This window comes from Nicotiana sylvestris, chromosome 5, assembly GCF_000393655.2.
Source record: "Nicotiana sylvestris chromosome 5, ASM39365v2, whole genome shotgun sequence".
NCBI classification, from domain to species: domain Eukaryota; kingdom Viridiplantae; phylum Streptophyta; class Magnoliopsida; order Solanales; family Solanaceae; genus Nicotiana; species Nicotiana sylvestris.
The window spans coordinates 75725724-75743893 of NC_091061.1; positions in this window are offsets into that span (position 1 = coordinate 75725724).

The following is an 18170-nucleotide window of genomic DNA, read 5'->3' on the forward strand; positions in this document are numbered from 1 at the left end:
TGCTACTAGGGAATGTCGTACCCTACGTTTGCAAAAAAATAAGGCTCGTGGCGCTCTGAAATACTACTAGGGAATGTCGTACCCTATGTTGGCAGAAAGTAATGCACCCAGGGGATGTAGTACCCTGTGTTGGAAATAAGACGAGGCTCGTGGCACTCTAGGATGCTACTAGGGAATCTCGTACCCTATGTTTGCGATAAAATGAGGCTCATGGCACTTTGAAATGCTAATAGAGGATGTCGTACCCTATGTTGGCAGAAATTAATACAGCCAGGGGATGCAGTACCCTGTGTTGGCAATAAGACGAGGCTCGTCGCACTCTAGGATGCTACTAGGGAATGTTGTACCCTAAGTTTGCAACAAGAAATGCAACCAGGGAATGTAGTACCTTGTGTTGGAAATAAGGTGAGGCTCTTGGCACTCTGGGATGCTACTAGGGAATGTCGTACCCTATGTTTGCAAAAAAATGAGGCTCGTGGCGCTCTGAAATACTACTAGGGAATGTCGTACCCTTTATTGGCAGAAAGTAATGCAGCCAGGGGATGTAGTACCTTGTGTTGGAAATAAGACGAGGCTCGTGGCACTCTAAGATGCTACTAGGGAATCTCGTACCCTATGTTTGCGATAAAATGAGGCTCATGGCACTTTGAAATGCTAATAGAGGATGTTGTGCCCTATGTTGGCAGAAATTAATACAGCCAGGGGATGCAGTACCTTGTGTTGGCAATAAAATGAGGCTCGTCGTACTCTAGGATGCTACTAGGGAATGTTATACCCTATGTTTGCAACAAGAAATGCAACCAGGGAATGTAGTACCTTGTGTTGGAAATAAGGTGAGGCTCTTGGCACTCTGGGATGCTACTAGGGAATGTCGTACCCTATGTTTGCAAAAAAATGAGGCTCGTGGCACTCTGAAATACTACTAGGGAATGTCGTACCCTATGTTGGCAGAAAGTAATGCACCCATGGGATGTAGTACCCTGTGTTGGAAATAAGACGAGACTCGTGGCACTCTAGGATGCTACTAGGGAATGTTGTACCCTATGTTTGCAATAAAATGAGGCTCGTGGCACTCTGAAATGCTACTAGGGGATGTCGTACCCTATGTTGGCAAAAAATAATGCAACCATGGGATGTAGTACCCTGTGTTGGCAATAAGGCGAGGCTCGTGGCACTCTAGGATGCTACTAGGGAATGTTGTACCCTATGTTTGCAACAAGAAATTGTGACGACCCAGCCAGTTGTCTCATGAGTTACCGCTCAGTTTTTCCCCATTTATGCTTCTTTATGCTTTGTTATCCGTGTTTTATGTGGTTGAGTGGATTGGTTTGCGGTTGGTGTGGTTTTGGTAAGAAATGAGACACTTAGTCTATTTTAAGAAGGTTTAAGTTGGAAAAGTCAACCGGATATTGACTTATATGTTAGAAGGCTCGGATGTGAGTTCTGATGGTTCATTTAGCTTCGGGAGGTGATTTATAACTTAGGAGTGTGATCGGAATTGGTTTTGGAGGCCCAGTGTAGAATTAGGCTTGAATTGGCAAAGTTAGTATTTTGGCGATTTCCGGTTGACAGGCAAGATTTTGATCCGACCGTCGGAATGGAATTCCGAGAGTTGCTGTATCTTAGTTATGTCATTTTTAATGTGTGTGCAAAATTTTAGGTCATTCGGACGTGGTTTGGTTGGGTTTTTGATCTAAAGCGTATTTCGGAAGTTTTTAGAAAACTTAGGCTTGAATTCGATGTGAATTGATGGTTTTGGTGTTGTTTGAGGTGTTTTGATGATTGGAACAAGTTTGAATGAGGTTTTAGGATGTGTTGGTGCTTTTGGTTGAGCTCCCAGGGGCCTCGGGTGAGTTTCAGGTAGTCAATCAGACCAAATTGGAGTTTGGGAAGCTGTAGAAAATCAGTTCCAGCAGTTGCAGACAATTGTTCTTCGTGTTCGCGGGAGGACCCCCGCGTTCGCGAAGAGTCTGTTGAGGGAGGTGAAGGTTTGGGCTTCGCGTTTGCGAGGCAGGTGCCGCGTTCGCGAAGGGTGGTGAAGTTGTGCATCGCATTCGCGTAAGGTCGTTCGCGAAGGTATGGGAGGCAGAAGCATTGCGTTCGCGACTGGGTTGACGCGTTCGCGTAGAGCAAAAGTTGGTCAACGAAAGTTTATGCTTCGCGAACGCGAGGCATTGACCGCGTTCGCGAAGAAGGGAGGTCAGACCTGGGTAGAAAGTTTATTAGACATTTCATCCGCGATTTTGAGTCATTTTTCCTCCATAGCTGAGCATTTTGAGAGCTTTTTGAAGGTGATTAAAGAGGGATTCAAGGAGAATCGATTGGAGGTAAGATTTTTGAACCTAAAACGTGATTCTAGTGTGAAATTAACCTAGAAATTCATGGAACCTAAGCTAAAAATGGAAGAACTAGGGCTTGGGATTTTGAACTTTTAAATTGGGATTTGAAGGACCACTTGAGGTCGGATTTGAGAACTTTTGATATGTGTGAGCTTGTGGGGTGATAAGGAATATAATGATGTGAAAATATCTAAGTTTCGAGAAGTGGGCCCGTGGCTCGGGTTTTGCTAATTTCGGGATTTTTGATATTTGTCGATTGTTTTCGCTTGGGTTTTGTTCCCTTAGCATATTGTGACGTATTCGTTCTGATTTTGGATAGATTCGACGCGCGTGGAGGCCGATTCGAGGGGCAAAGGCATCGTGAGCTAGAGTTATAGCCGGTTCGAGGTGAGTAATGATTGTAAATGATGTCCTGAGGGTTTTAAACCCCGGAATGCACATCGTAGTGCTATATTGAGGTAAGACACGTGCTGGATGATGAGGGTGAGGCATTTTACTACTGGGAATTGTGACTTGGTCCGTCCCGATTGATGATTTTACCACGTATTTAACTGAAATTTATTTGTTATCATCATGATTTGGGCTGATCGCCATATTTGGGCTTCGTGCCAACTATTTGGACCCTTCAGGGATTTTTATCACTGTTTCCTCACTGCTTGACTTATTATTTGAACTCAGTCTTGTTGGTATCTAGTGTTTTACAAACTCAGCCACTTTTACTCAGATTTGAAACTTAAATGATATTTCTAAATCATGTTTTGGGCTGAGAACTACTGTTTAACTAATGCCCAAGGGGCTTGTGATGATTTTTGGACTGAGTGAGGCCGAGGGCCATATGTGAGGATATGCTGAGTGATATGAGGCTGAGGGCCTGAGATACTTTATGTGCAACGAGGTGGCTTGAGTGATGTAAGGCCGAGTGTCGAGTGATGTGAGGCCGAGTGCCGAGTGATGATGCCACGAGGTGGCTTGATATAACGCATGGGCGGTATGGGGCCCCTCCGGAGTCTGCACACCCACAATGAGTGCGGGTACCCATTATGATCTGAGAGTGAGCTCGAGGGGCTGATACTGTTCTGAGTGATTGATACTGAGCCCGAGGGGCTGATACTGTACTGAGAGTGGGCCCGAGGGGCTGATACTGTTCTGAGCGATTGATACTGTGCCCGAGGGGCGGATTTCTACTTGATAGTTACCTATTAAAATTTCCTATTTTACTTGTTTTAAAAGGGATTTCATTTGATTTCTTCACTGATTTACTGCCTTAAGTGATTTTACTGCTTTATATGGAATTGCTTTATGCCTTTATGTGTTTTCATACTTTCAGCCATTATTTATAATTATTACTCACTGAGTCGGAGTACTCACATTACTCCATGCACCATGTGTGCAGATTCAGGCATCGTAGAGTCCGCTCCTGAGTGCTGATTCTTCCAGTCCAGGCAGTGATTCGGAGACTACGAGGTAGCTGTTGGAGTCCGCAGCCCCGTGCCTCCCCCATCTTATCATTTTCACATTTTTAGAACTATTATATCGGATTTAGTGTTTGGTAGACCTGTATCCGGATTTCTTAGTTGCTCATGACTTGTGATACCCCGGTTTGGGCTGCGTCGGGATGGTTTCTGCTGTTATTATCGTTAAATTCCTCAATTTATGGATATTATATTATGTTTTATTACTGTTTATGATAATTAATTGTTTAAAAGAGGTGTTCCGTTTTGGTTTGGCTGGTCTTGTCTTCACGAGAGGTGCCATCACGACCAGGTTCGGGAATTGGGTCGTGGCAAGTTGGTATCAGAGCCTAGGTTACTTAGGTCTCACGAGTCATGAGCAGGTTTAGTAGAGTCTCACAGATCGGTATGGAGACTTCTGTATTTATACTCGAGAGGCTGCAGAACCTTCAGGAAAAACTTCATATTCTTGAAATTCTTATTGTGCGAGCTTGTGGTCTGAATACTAAACTTCTGTTATCCTATTCTCTCACAGATGGTAAGGACGCGAGCTACCGGATGAGGTGGGCGACCACCAGTGCCACCGGCGGAGGCCACCAGAAGCCGTGGACGTGTTCGTGGCAGAGGTAGAGCAGCGAGGGCAGCACCTGTAGATCCACCAGTTGCCCTAGCTCCAGATCAAGCTCCAATTATGGATGCTCCAGCAGCACCAGTTCAGGCACCAGTTCAGGCACCAGCTATGCCCATCGTGATTCCGGTTCTTCAGATCTTATCAGTTTTCACTGGCCTGGCTTAGGCAGTTTCAGCCACTACAGCAGCAGCTGATTCACACCCCCGCCGCTCGCACACCTGAGTAGGTAGTGCAGGGACTACAAACACCGGGGGCACCTCCAGCTTAGCCGGTTGCACCAGCCCAGAAGTTTGTTGTGCCAGTTATGCCGGATGATGAGCAGCGTCATCTTGAGAGGTTTGGTAGACTCCCGCCTCCGTCATTCAGTGGTGCTGAGGGCGAGGATGCCCAGGGTTTTCTTGATAAGTGTCAGCGGATGCTCCATACAGCAGGGATTCTTGAGACTAGTGGTATGGCATTTACCACCTTTCAGTTTACTGGGGCTGCCTTCACATGGTGGGAGGCGTAGGCCAGTTGGAGAAGTGCCCCTTACTTGGCATGAGTTCTCCACTCTCTTCTTGGAGAAGTACGTACTGTAGTCTCGCAGATAGGAGCTGCGTAGACAGTTTGAGTGGTTGCAATCGGCGGATATGACTGTGTCACAGTATGAGTCAAAGTTTTTTGAGTTGGCTCGTCATGCCGTCTAGATGGTTCTGACAGATCATGGGAGGATTAAGAGGTTCATTGATGGCCTTAACTATCATCTCCGTATTCTTATGACCCGAGATAGGGTGTTGGGTGCTAAGTTCAAGGAGGTGATTGATATCGCTCGTGAAATTGAGATGGTTCGCAGTCAGGATCGAGAGGAGAGCGAGGCCAAGAGGCCTCAAGGATCAGGCAGTTATAGTGGTGCTCCCTCGAGGGGCCAATTTCAGCATGGTAGAGGTCATTCTTTTAGGCCTGCTCAGTCAGCCCGCCCAGAGTATCACGGGGCATCTTCAGGTCGTGGTTATCATGGGTCACAGTAGGGAGCCTCACCCAGCGCCCTTCCAGCTTAGAGTTCATCTCGTGCCCCATCAGCTCAGGGTTCTTCTATGCCGACTGCATCAGCTGGTCACTCCGGTGCGAGGGGTTCCCTTCAGTCCACTTCTCCAGCACCTGGGAGTTGTTTTGAGTGTGGAGAGTTTGGATATGTATGGAGGTAGTGTCCTCGTCGTATTGCTAGTTCATCTCAGCAGAGGGGTCAGCCCTCGACTTGTACTCTAGTTACTTTACCACCCGCCCAGCTAGCTAGGGGTAGAGGTCAGGTAGCCAGGGGTCGCCCTAGAGGGGGAGGTCGATCAGGGGGCGGTCAGGCCTATTTTTATACACTTCCAAGCAGGCTAGATACTATTGCTTAAGATGCTGTCATTATAGGTATTGTTTTAGTCTGCCACAGAGATGCCTCTATACTATTTGATCCCGGTTCCACCTTTTCTTATGTGTCATCATACTTTGCTCATTATTTGGGTACGCCCCATGAGTTTCTTGCTTTACCTGTTCATGTATCTTTCCCGGTGGGCGATACTGTTGTTGTAGACCGTGTGTACTGGTCATATATGGTGACTATTGGGGGTCTGGAGACCCGAGTAGATCTATTGCTATTAAGCATGGTAGATTTTGATGTCATTTTGGGCATGGATTGGCTATTTCCGTGTCGTGCTATTCTAGACTATCATGCTAAGACAGTCACTTTGGCTGTGCCGGGTGTACCGCGGATCGAGTGGTGTGGTGTGACTGATTCCTAGTAGAGTGATATCTTTCTTGAAGGCCCAATGTATGGTTAGGAAGGGTTGTCTTTCATATCTAGCATTTGTAAGGGATGTTGGAGCTGATACTCCTAGTATCGATTCTGTCCCAGTTGTGAGGGATTTTTCCAATGTGTTTCCTGCAGACCTGCCGGGCATGCCACCGGACAGGGATATTTATTTTGGGATTGACCTGGTGCCGGGCACTCAACCCATTTCTATTCCGCCATATCGTATGGCACCAGCAGAGTTGAAGGAATTGAAAGAACAACTTCAAGAACTCCTAGATAAGGGGTTCATCCGGCCTAGTTTGTCACCTTGGGGTGCACCGAGTTTGTTTGTGAAGAAGAAGGATGGCACGATGAGAATGTGCATTGATTATAGGCAACTGAACAAAGTAACAATTAAGAACAAGTATCCTTTGCCTCGCATTGATGATTTATTTGATCAGCTTCAGGGAGTGAGAGTGTTCTCCAAGATTGATCTCCGTTCAGGTTATCACCAGTTGAAGATCAAGGATTCAGATATTCTTAAGACTGCCTTCAGGACCAGATATGGTCATTATGAGTTCCTTGTGATGTCTTTCGGGCTAACCAATGCCCCAGCAACGTTCATGCATTTGATGAACAGCGTGTTCCGACCTTATCTTGATTCGTTCGTTATAGTGTTCATTGATGATATTCTGGTGTACTCTCATATCCAGGAGGAGCACGCGGGGCATTTGAGAGTTGTGTTGCAGAGATTGAGGGAGGAGAAGCTTTATGCAAAATTCTCCAAGTGTGAATTTTGGCTCAGTTCAGTGGCTTTCTTGGGGCACGTGGTGTCCAACGAGGGTATTCAGGTTGATCCAAAGAAGATAAAGGCGGTTCAAAGTTGGCCCAGACCATCCTCAGCCACAGAGATTCGTAGCTTTCTTGGGTTGGTAGGCTATTATCGCCGTTTTGTTCAGGGATTCTCATCTATCGCATCGCCCTTAACCAAGTTGACTCAGAAGGGTGCTCCATTTGTATGGTCGGACGAGTGTGAGGAGAGCTTTCATAAGCTCAAGAAAGCTTTGACCACAACTCCAGTATTTGTTTTGCCATCAACTTCAGGTTCATATACCGTGTATTGTGATACTTCGAGAGTTGGGATTGGTTGTGTATTGATGCAGGAGGGTAAAGTTATTGCTTATGCTTCTCGTTAGTGGAAGCTCCATGAGAAGAACTACCTTGTTCATGATTTGGAGTTGGCTGCCATAGTTCATGCGTTGAAGATTTGGAGACATTATTTGTATGGTGTATCTTGTGAGGTATTCACTGATCATCTTAGTCTTCAGCATTTGTTCAAGCAAAAGGATCTTAATTTGAGGCAGCGGAGGTGGTTGGAGTTGCTTAAGGATTATGATATCACCATATTTATCATCCTGGAAAGGCCAATGTATTGGCCGATGCGTTGAGCCGAAAGGTAGTAAGTATGGGGAGTTTGGCATATATTCCAGTTGGGGAGAGACCTCTTGCAGTTGATGTTCAGGCCTTGGCCAATCAGTTTGTGAGGATGGATATTTTGGAGTCTAGTCGGGTGTTGGCATGTGTGGTTTCTTGGTCTTCCTTATATGATTGCATCAGAGACGCCAGTATGATGATCCGCATTTGCTTGTCCTTAAGGACAGGGTTCAGCATGATGATGCCAGAGATGTGACCATCGGTGATGATGGTGTGTTGAGGATGCAGGGCCGGATTTGTGTGCCCAATGTGGATGGGCTTAGAGAGTTGATTTTGGAGGAGGCCCACAGCTCGCAGTATTCTATCCATCCGGGTGTCGCGAAGATGTACCAGGATTTGAGGCTGCACTATTGGTGGAGAAGAATGAGGAAAGATATTGTGGGATTTGTAGATCAGTGTCTCAACTGTCAGCAGGTAAAATATGAGCATCAGAGACCTGGTGGCTTGCTTCAGCAGGTGGTTATTCCCGAGTGGAAGTGGGAGAGGATCACTATAGACTTTGTGGTTGGACTTCCTCAAACTTTGAATAAGTTTGATGCTATTTAGGTGATTGTGGATCGGCTGACCAAGTCCTCGCACTTCATTCCTATGTGTACTACCTATTCTTCAGAGCGGTTGGCAGGTATTTATATCCGGGAGATTGTTCGGTTGCATGGTGTTCCAGTTTCCATCATCTCAGATAGAGGTACTCAGTTTACTTCGTAGTTTTGGAGAGTCGTGCAGAGAGAGTTGGGTACCCAGGTGAAGTTGAGCACAACATTTCATCCTCAGACGGACGGACAGTCCGAGCGTACTATTCAGATATTAGAGGACATGTTGCGTGCTTGTGTTATTGATTTTGGAGGTTCATGGGATGAGTTTTTGTCGCTTGCAGAGTTTTCCTACAACAAAAGCTACCAGTCGAGTATTTAGATGGCTCCGTATGAGGCTTTGTATGGGAGGCGGTGTAGATCTCCAGTTGGTTGGTTCGAGCCCGGCGAGGCTAGACTATTGGGGACAGATTTGGTTCAGGATGCCTTAAAAAAGGTGAAGGTGATTCAGGAGAGACTTTGTACAGCGCAGTTGCGTCAGAAGAGTTATGTGGACCGGAAGGTTCGAGATGTATCCTACATGGTTGGTGAGAAGGTCTTGCTGAAGGTTTCACCCATGAAGGGTGTTATGAGATTTGGAAAGAAAGGGAAGTTGAGTCTGCGGTTCATTGGGCCTTTCGAGGTGCTTCGGAGGATTGGGGAGGTGGCTTATGAGCTTGATTTTCCACCCAGCTTGTCGAGTGTGCATCCGGTATGTAATGTTTCTATGCTCCAAAAGTATATTGGAGATCCGTCTCATGTTTGGACTTCAATACGATTTAGTTGGATGATGATTTGACCTTTGATGTGGAGCCAGTAGCTATTTTGGGTCGCCAAGTTCGGAAGTTGAGGTCAAAAGATATAGCTTCAGTAAAAGTGCAGTGGAGAGGTCGGCCCGTTGAGGAGGCTACCTGGGAGACCGAGCGGGAGATGCGGAGCAGATATCCTCACCTATTCGAGGTTTCAGGTATGTTTCTTGACTCGTTCGAGGACGAACATTTGTTTAAGTTGGGGAGGATATGACGACCCGGCCAGTCGTCTCATGAGTTACCGCTCCGTTTTTTCCCATTTTTTCTTCTTTATGCTTCGTTATCCGTGTTTTATGTGGTCGAGTGGATAGGTTTACGGTTGGTGTGGTTTTGGTAAGAAATGAGACACTTAGTCTCTTTTAAGAAGGCTTAAGTTGGAAAAGTCAACCGGATGTTGACTTATATGTTAGAAGGCTCAGATGTGAGTTCCGATGGTTCGATTAGCTTCGGGAGGTGATTTATGACTTAGGAGTGTGATCGGAATTGATTTTGGAGGTCCGATGTAGAATTAGGCTTGAATTGGCGAAGTTAGTATTTTGGCGATTTCCGGTTGATAGGCGAGATTTTGATCTGAGGATCGAAATGGAATTCCGAGAGTTTCTGTAGCTTAGTTATGTTATTTGTGAGATGTATACAAAATTTCAGGTCATTCGAATGTGGTTTGGTTGGATTTTTGATCGAAAGCGTATTTTGGAAGTTTTTAGAAAACTTAGGCTTGAATTCGATGTGAATTGATGGTTTTGGAGTTGTTTGAAGTGTTTTGATGATTGGAACACGATTGAATGAGGTTTTAGGACGTGTTGGTGCTTTTGGTTGAGGTCCCGGGGGCCTCGAGTGAGTTTCAGGTGGTCAATCAGACCAAATTGGAGTTTGGGAAGCTGCAGAAAATCAGTTCCAGCAGTTGCACACAATTGTTCTTCGCGTTCGCGGGAGGACCCCCGCGTTCGCGAAGAGTCTGCTGAGGGAGGTGAAGGTTTGGCCTTCGCGTTCGTGAGGCAGGTTCCGCGTTCGTGAAGGGTGGTGAAGCTGTGCATCGTATTCGGGTATCCTCCACGTTCGCGAAGGTATGTGAGGCAGAAGCATCGCGTTCACGACTGGGATGACACGTTCGCGTAGAGCAAAAGTTGGTCAACAAAATTTTATTCTTCGCGAACGCGAGGCATTGACCGCGTTCGCTAAGAAGGGAGGTCAGACCTGGGCAGAAAGTTTATTAAACATTTCATCCGCGATTTTGAGTCATTTTTCCTCCATAGCTGAGCATTTTGAGAGCTTTTTGAAGGTGATTAAAGAGGGATTCAAGGAGAATCGATTGGAGGTAAGATTTTTGAACCTAAAACGTGATTCTATTGTGAAATTAACCTAGAAATTCATGTAACCTAAGCTAAAAATGGAAGAACTAGGGCTTGGGATTTTGAACTTTTAAATTGGGATTTGAAGGACCATTTGAGGTTGGATTTGAAAACTTTTGATATGTGTGAGCTCGTGGGGTGATAAGGAATCTATTGATGTGAAAATTTCTGAGTTTCGAGAAGTGGGCCCGGGGCTCGGGTTTTGTTAATTTCAGGATTTTTGATATTTTTTGATTGTTTTCGCTTGGGTTTTGTTCCATTAGCATATTGTGACGTATTCGCTCTGATTTTGGATAGATTTGACGCGTGTGGAGGCCGATTCGAGGGGAAAAGGCATCGCGAGCTAGAGTTGTAGCCGGTTCGAGGTGAGTAATGATTGTAAATGATGTCCTGAGGGTTTGAAACCCCGGATTGCACATCGTAGTGCTATATTGAGGTGTGACCCGCGTTGGATGATGAGCGTGGGGTCTTTTACTACTGGAGATTGTGACTTGGTCCGTCCCGATTGATGATTTTACCCCGTATTTGACTGAAATTTATTTGTTATAATCATGATTTGGTCTGATTGCCATATTTGGGCTTCTTGCCAACTATTTGGACCCTTCGGGGATTTTTATCCCTGTTTCCTCACTGCTTGACTTATTATTTGAACTCAGTCCTATTGATATCTACTGTTTTACAAACTCAACCACTTTTACTCAGATTTGAAACTTAAATGATATTTCTACATCATGTTTTGGGCTGAGAACTACTGTTTTACTAATGCCCAAGGGGCTTGTGATGATTTTCGGACTGAGTGAGGCCGAGGGCCATATGTGAGGATATGTTGAGTGATATGAGGCTGAGGGCCTGAGATACTTTATGTGCCACGAGGTGGCTTGAGTGATGTGAGGCCGAGTGCCGAGTGATGATGCCATGAGGTGGCTTGATATAACGCTTGGGCGGTAAGGGGCCCCTCCGTAGTCTGCACACCCACAGTGAGCGCGGGTACCCATTATGATCTGAGAGTGAGCCCGAGGGGCTGATACTATTCTGAGTGATGGATACTGAGCCCGAGGGGCTGATACTGTTCTAAGCGATTGATACTGTGCCCGAGGGGCGGATTTCTACTTGATAGTTACCTGTTAAAATTTCCTGTTTTACTTGTTTTAAAAGGGATTTCATTTGATTTCTTCACTTATTTACTGCCTTAAGTGATTTTACTGCTTGATATGGAATTGCATTGTGCCTTTACGTGTTTTCATACTTTCAGCCATTATTTATAATTATTACTCACTGAGTCGGAGTACTCACATTACTCCCTGCACCATGTGTGCAGATTCAGGCATCGTAGAGTCCGCTCCTAAGTGCTGATTCTCCCAGTTCAGGCAGTGATTCAGAGACTACGAGGTAGCTGTTGGCATCCGCAGTCTCGTGCCTCCTTCATCTTATCATTTTCATGTTTTTAGAACTATTGTATCGGATTTAGTGTTCGGTAGACTTGTATCCGTATTTCTTAGTTGCTCATGACTTGTGACACCCCGGTTTGGGTTGTGTCGGGATGATTTCTGCTATTATTATCGTTAAATTCCGCAATTTATGGATATTATATTGTGTTTTATTACTGTTATGATAATTAATTGCTTAAAAGAGGTGCTCCATTTTGGTCTGGCTGACCCTGTCTTCACGAGAGGCGCCATCACGACCGAGTTCGGGAATTGGGTCATGACAGAAATGCAACCAGGGAATGTAGTACCTTGTGTTGGCAATAAGGTGAGGCTCTTGGCACTCTGGGATGCTACTAGGGAATGTCGTACCCTATGTTTGCAATAAAAAGAGGCTTGTGGTGCTCTGAAATACTACTAGGAAATGTGTACCCTATGTTGGCAGAAAAATGAAGCCAGAGGGTGTAGTACACTGTGTTGGCAATAAGATGAGGCTTGTGGCACTCTGGATTCTACTAGGGAATATTGTACCCTATGTAGGCAGAAAATAATGTTACTAGGGGATGTAGTACCCTGTGTTGGCAATAAGATAAATCTCGTAATACTCTGAGATGCTACTAGGGAATGTCATACCGTACGTTGGCAATAAAATGAGGCTCGTGGAGATCTAAGATGCTACTAGGGAATGTCGTACCCTATGTTGGCAATAAAATGAGGCTCATGGCGCTCTGAGATGCTACTAGGGAATGTCGTACCCTATGTCTGCAATAAGGTAAGGCTCGTGGCACTCGAGAATGCTACTAAGGAATGTCGTACACTATGTTTGCAATATAATGAGGCTGGTGGCGCTCTAAAATGTTATTCAGGGATGTCGTACCCTATGTTGGTAATAAAATGAGGCTCGTGGCACTCTGAGATGCTACTAAGGAATGTCGTACCATATGTTGGCAATAAGTGATGCAACCAGGGGATGTAGTACCCTATATTGGCAGAAAGTAATGCAGTCAGGGGATGTAGTACCCTGTGTTGGAAATAAGACGAGGCTCGTGGCACTCTAGGATGCTACTAGGGAATGTTGTACCATATGTTTGCAACAAGAAATGCAACCAGGGAATGTAGTACCCTATGTTGGCAATAAGGTGAGGCTCTTGGCACTCTGGGATGCTACTAGGGAATTTCATACCCTATGTTTGCAATAAAATGAGGCTCATGGCGCTCTCAAATGCTACTAGAGAATATTGTACCCTATGTTGGCAGAAAGTAATGCAGCAGGGAATGTAGTACCCTGTATTGAAGATAGGGTGTTGATTCCTTATAATGAAACTAAAAATAACATGATTACATGCATATTGGAAGGAACTCATGGATTTGAGAACTTCACTTGGTGGTGTTCGTCTTTCCACGAACTGTTTCCTAAAATTATTCTGTTCATGTTTTGAACAAAGAAAGATTCGTTAGTTTTAAAATGGTGGTCGATTTGTGGCCTCGATTATTTCAATCGCATGCTCTCGACTCATCTTCTTTAATAATTTGAACTGCAACTAATTATTTCCTGAATACCAACTGTATTTTTGACCCCGGAGAACCTTTGGCTTTTTCAAACTTTGCCATGAAGGTACTTAACTTTTTTCAACTTTATGTTGCCTTTGTGGGCATTTCACCTTTGACTTTTTTCAAAGTTTTCCATTTCAAAGCATCGGCCAATCATGGACAGTTGGGGTCAACTTGATGCCCTTGTCGAGGCTGGGCGCCTTTTGAATATATCAGCTCGCTTCAAACGAGAACCTTGTAAATCGGTCTTGCCGTCTTTTCTTTGCCTTATTTTTGGAACAAAGCTATACCAAAAGGGATTCAAAGAAAAGAAAAAAAATGAATAGAGAATGTGTTTAAAAAAAGAGGTGTCCCTTTCGGGGAACAAAAATACGGACTTATTTAGGAGTACATGCAGACTTCAATGAACATGACATGCCTTTTGGACTGGATGCCTGATATGTATAAACCGTCTAATTCTCAGAAACTCATCCCAATTTTTGACTTGAAACTGGGAAACCTTGCTCATGACTGTGTTGATGCCATGGCTGCGTGGATCCTCTTTTCGATCAACAATGCCCTTTGCGGGTTTTCACTAGCTGATCTCTCTCATTTCTCTTCTCGCCATCGTCTTATAGTGCCCTTTGCGGGTTTTCACTAAAAATACTCTCTCATTTTTATTTTCTCTACTCACCATCGCCCTACAGTGCCAATGAGGGTTTTCACCAATATGATTCTCTCATTTTATTTCTCTCATTTGGTTGCATCCGATCCAAGTAATGTATCCTCCAATTCTGAACATTCTCGCTGATTGATCGGAAGTACTTGAAATGATTTGGATAAAAAGAATTTGGATTGAATTACAACTTTGGAACATTTCGAAGTAATCATCGTCGAACCATTGTAACTTCTGCCCCAATTTCCACTTTTGGGGAATGTGAATTTTTTTTTTGGTGTGACCGAACCCTAGAGTGAGGTTGCTTATGTATCCTTTCGGAATCAGGTCAGACGTAGTTCAAGGAACTCTATTTTTTGTTTTCATTTTTGTTTTCTTTTGCTTTTTTTTGTTTTTTTATTTCTTTTCTTTGTCATTTTTAATAATAACTTTTAGATTCCAAAGAAGGTAATCAAAGAGAGGGAACCAGCTTAAAGGGTTTGCAAAAGGATTAATAGTGTTTGGGTAGTGAGAAAGAAAGTCTTCTCCATCCCATTCAATGAATGTTAACACCGAGTAGTGAGTCAAACATATTACCTTCTGACTGCATCTAATTTGACTGTTTTCTTGGGGACATTTCCTTCGATGTCTCCTAAATACAACGCTCCATTTGGCAATACTCTTGTTACAATGTATGGACCTTTGCAATTTGGAGCAAATTTTTCCTTATCTTCTTCATGGTATGGGAGAATATGTCTCAGGACGAGTTGCCCCACTTCAAATTTCTTAGGACGTACTTTTTGTTGTAAGCATGGGCCATTCTTTGTTGTCCAACTGCCCATGGTAGCCTCCGGCCTATCACTTTCCATCAATCAAAGACAATGTTTCAATCGGGTCTTGATTTATCTTTATCAGCGATCTCGGCTTCAACAATGATCCGAAGAAAGGGAATCTCATTTTCGTTTCAATTCTTTGTTTATTTTCTTACAAGCCTTATCTTCAACACAGTATGCTTCTTGGTTCATTATTTCGAAATCTGACAGCGTTTTAGGATCTGGGCATGAAGTCCGCAAGCTTGTCATGTTATTAAAATCTACATTTACAAAATTGAAAAGAGAATAAGAAAGGTGACAAGATTAAGAAAAGAGACATTCATGGATGATGAAATATTGATTTCATTTATTTGAATATTTTTTAAAAAAAGAAAAGATAGAAGGGTTTACATCAGAATGTAAGACAGTAAAGTAAAAACATTCGGATGACACACTAAAATAACTCAAAGGCAGAAAAGATAGCAAGATCGACTATCGAGACTCCCGTCTGATAGAGAAAGTTTCTGGGTTGGCGCCCGTTTTTTTTTGTTTCTTTTCTGCCGTGGCAATGGCTACTATGGCTTTCAATGCTGGATCAAATTCCCCATCATCAAATCATCCCAAGCAGGCCATGTCCTATTGCTCAAATATGGTAAAGTCAACCCCACATTTGCCTTCATTTTTTATTTTTCACCGTCAACTTGCTTACTTGCCTTTTCGTAACCTTGGATCAACAATAGTGGTGCTTTGTGACGACTTGGCCGATCGTCTCATGAGTTACCGCTCTGTTTCCCCCATTTGTGCTTCTATATGCTTCGTTATCTGTGTTTTGTAGAATCGGGTTGGTCTGATCGAGTCCGGAATGAGTTTGGTGAAGTTTGAGACATTTAGTCTTTTTTAAGAAGGCTTAAGTTGGAAAAGTCAACCGAATGTTGACTTATGTGTTAGAGGGCTCAGATCTGAGTTCCGATGGTTCGGTTAGCTTTGGGAGGTTATTTGTGACTTAGGAGCGTGATCGAAATGGGTTTTGGATGTTCGGAGTAGAATTAGGCTTGAATTGGCGAAGTTGATATTTTGGCGATTTCCGGGTGTTAGGTGAGATTTTGATATAAAGGTCGGAATGGAATTCCAAGAGTTGCAGTGGCTTCGTTGTGTCATTTGGGATGTGTGTGCAAAATTTTATGTCATTCGGACGTGGTTTGGTTGGGTTTTTGGTCGAAAGTGTATTTCAGAAGATTTTAGAAACTTAGGCTTGAATCCGATGTGTTTTGGGAAATTTGATGTTGTTTGAGGTGTTTTGATGATTAGAACAAGTTTTAATAAGGTTTTAGGATGTGCTTGTGCCTTTAGTTGAGGTGTTGGGGGCCTCGGTTGAGTTTCCGGTGGTCATTCAGATCATTTTTGGAGTTTGGAAGTTGCAGAAATCTGCCCAGCTATTGCAGAAATTTACCTCTTCGCGTTCGCGAGTGGAGCCTCGCGTTAGCGTAGAAGGATTTGAGGAAGGCCAAAATTTTTTCCTTCGCATTCGCGGAGGGTTGGGAGGTAATTCAACGCATTCGCGAGATGGTGTTCGCGATCGCGTAGAGTAATTTGGGTCTGAAGGGTTCGAGGTCATTTGTTCATCGCGTTCGCGTAGGGGTGAGCGCGTTCGCGAAGGTGTAGGAGGAAGAAGCATCACATTCGCGATGGGTGTTACGCGTTCGCATAGAGGAAAAGGTGGTCAACGTAAGTTTGTGCTTCGCGAACGCGAGGGGTTGACCGCGTTCGCGAAGAAGGAATTGGAGGTAAGAATTTCGGACCTAAAACTCGATTCTATTGTGAATTCACCTAGAAAATCATGGAAACTTAAGCTAAAAAATGGAAGAACTAGGGCTTGGAATTTTGGACTTTTGATTGAGGATTTGGAGGACCATTTGGAGTCGGATTTGAGAACTTTTGACATGTGTGAACTAGTAGGGAGATAAGGAACCCGTTGATGTAAAAAATTCTGAGATTCGAGAAGTAGGCTCGGGGCTCGAGTTTTGCTAATTTCGGGATTTTTGGTATTTTTCGATTGTTTTCGCTTGAGCTTTGTTCCCTTAGCATATTGTGACGTATTCATTCTGATTTTGGATAGATTCGACGAGCGTAGAGGCAGATTAGAGGGGCAAAGGCATCGCGAGCTAGAGATTTAGCCGGTTCGAGGTGAGTAATGATTGTAAATGATGCTCTGAGAGTTTGAAACCCTGGATTTCACATTGTAGTGCTATATTGAGGTGAGACACGCACTTGATGACGGGCGTGGGGTCGTGCACTATTGGGGATTGTGACTTGGTCCATCCCGATTGATGATTTTACCGCGTATTTGACTGAAACTTATTTGTTATCATCAAGATTTGGGTTGATTGCCATATTTGGGCTTCGTGCCAACTATTTGAGCCCTTTAAGGATTTTTATTACTATTTCCTCACTGTTTTTGACTTATTACTTGAACTCAGTCATGTTATTTTCCACTGCTTTACTACTCAGCCATTTTTACTCAGTTTTGGGACTTAAATGATATTTTAAATGATGTTTTGGGCTGAGAAATATTGTTTTACCATTGCCCGAGGGGCTTGTGATGATTTTCGGACTGAGTAAGGCCGAGGGCCTAGTTGTGAGGATACACTGATACCTATATGAGGCCGACGGCCTAGATTTGATGCCACGAGATGGCTTGATATTGCGCTTGGGCCGTAAGGGGCCCCTCCCGGAGTCTGTACACCCCCAGTGAGCGCGGGTACCCATTGTGATGTGAGATTGAGCCCGAGGGGATGGTATTGTTCTGAGATTGAGCCCGAGGGGCTGGTACCGTTCTGAGATGTTGCCTGAGGGGCGGATTTGTTGATACTGTGCCCGAGGGGCGAACTTCTATTTGTCTACTTACTTGTCAATTAGTTGTTTTACTTGTAGAAAAGGGATTTTACTTGACTCTTCACTGTTTTACTATTTTTAAGTGATTTTTACTGCTTCAGTATAGAATGCCTTGTGTTATACGTGTTTTCTTACTTTCAGTCGTTATTTACATTTGTTACTCACTGAATTGGAGTACTCACTTTACTCCTTGTACCCTGTGTGCAGATTCAGGCGTAGCTGGTACCGCTCCTGAGTGCTGATTCCTCCGGTCCCAGGAGGCTTTTGGAGATTACGAGGTAGCTGTTGGCGTCCGCAGCCCCGTGTCTCTATCTCTCTATCATTATGTTCCCTTTCAAACATTTGTAGTAGTTTATGACTTTAGCAGACTTGTATCGATATTTCTGCTATTCAGTATTATTAATCATATTTAGATTATTTTGTGTTGATTAACTATTTTAAAAGATGAATTGGGTTAAA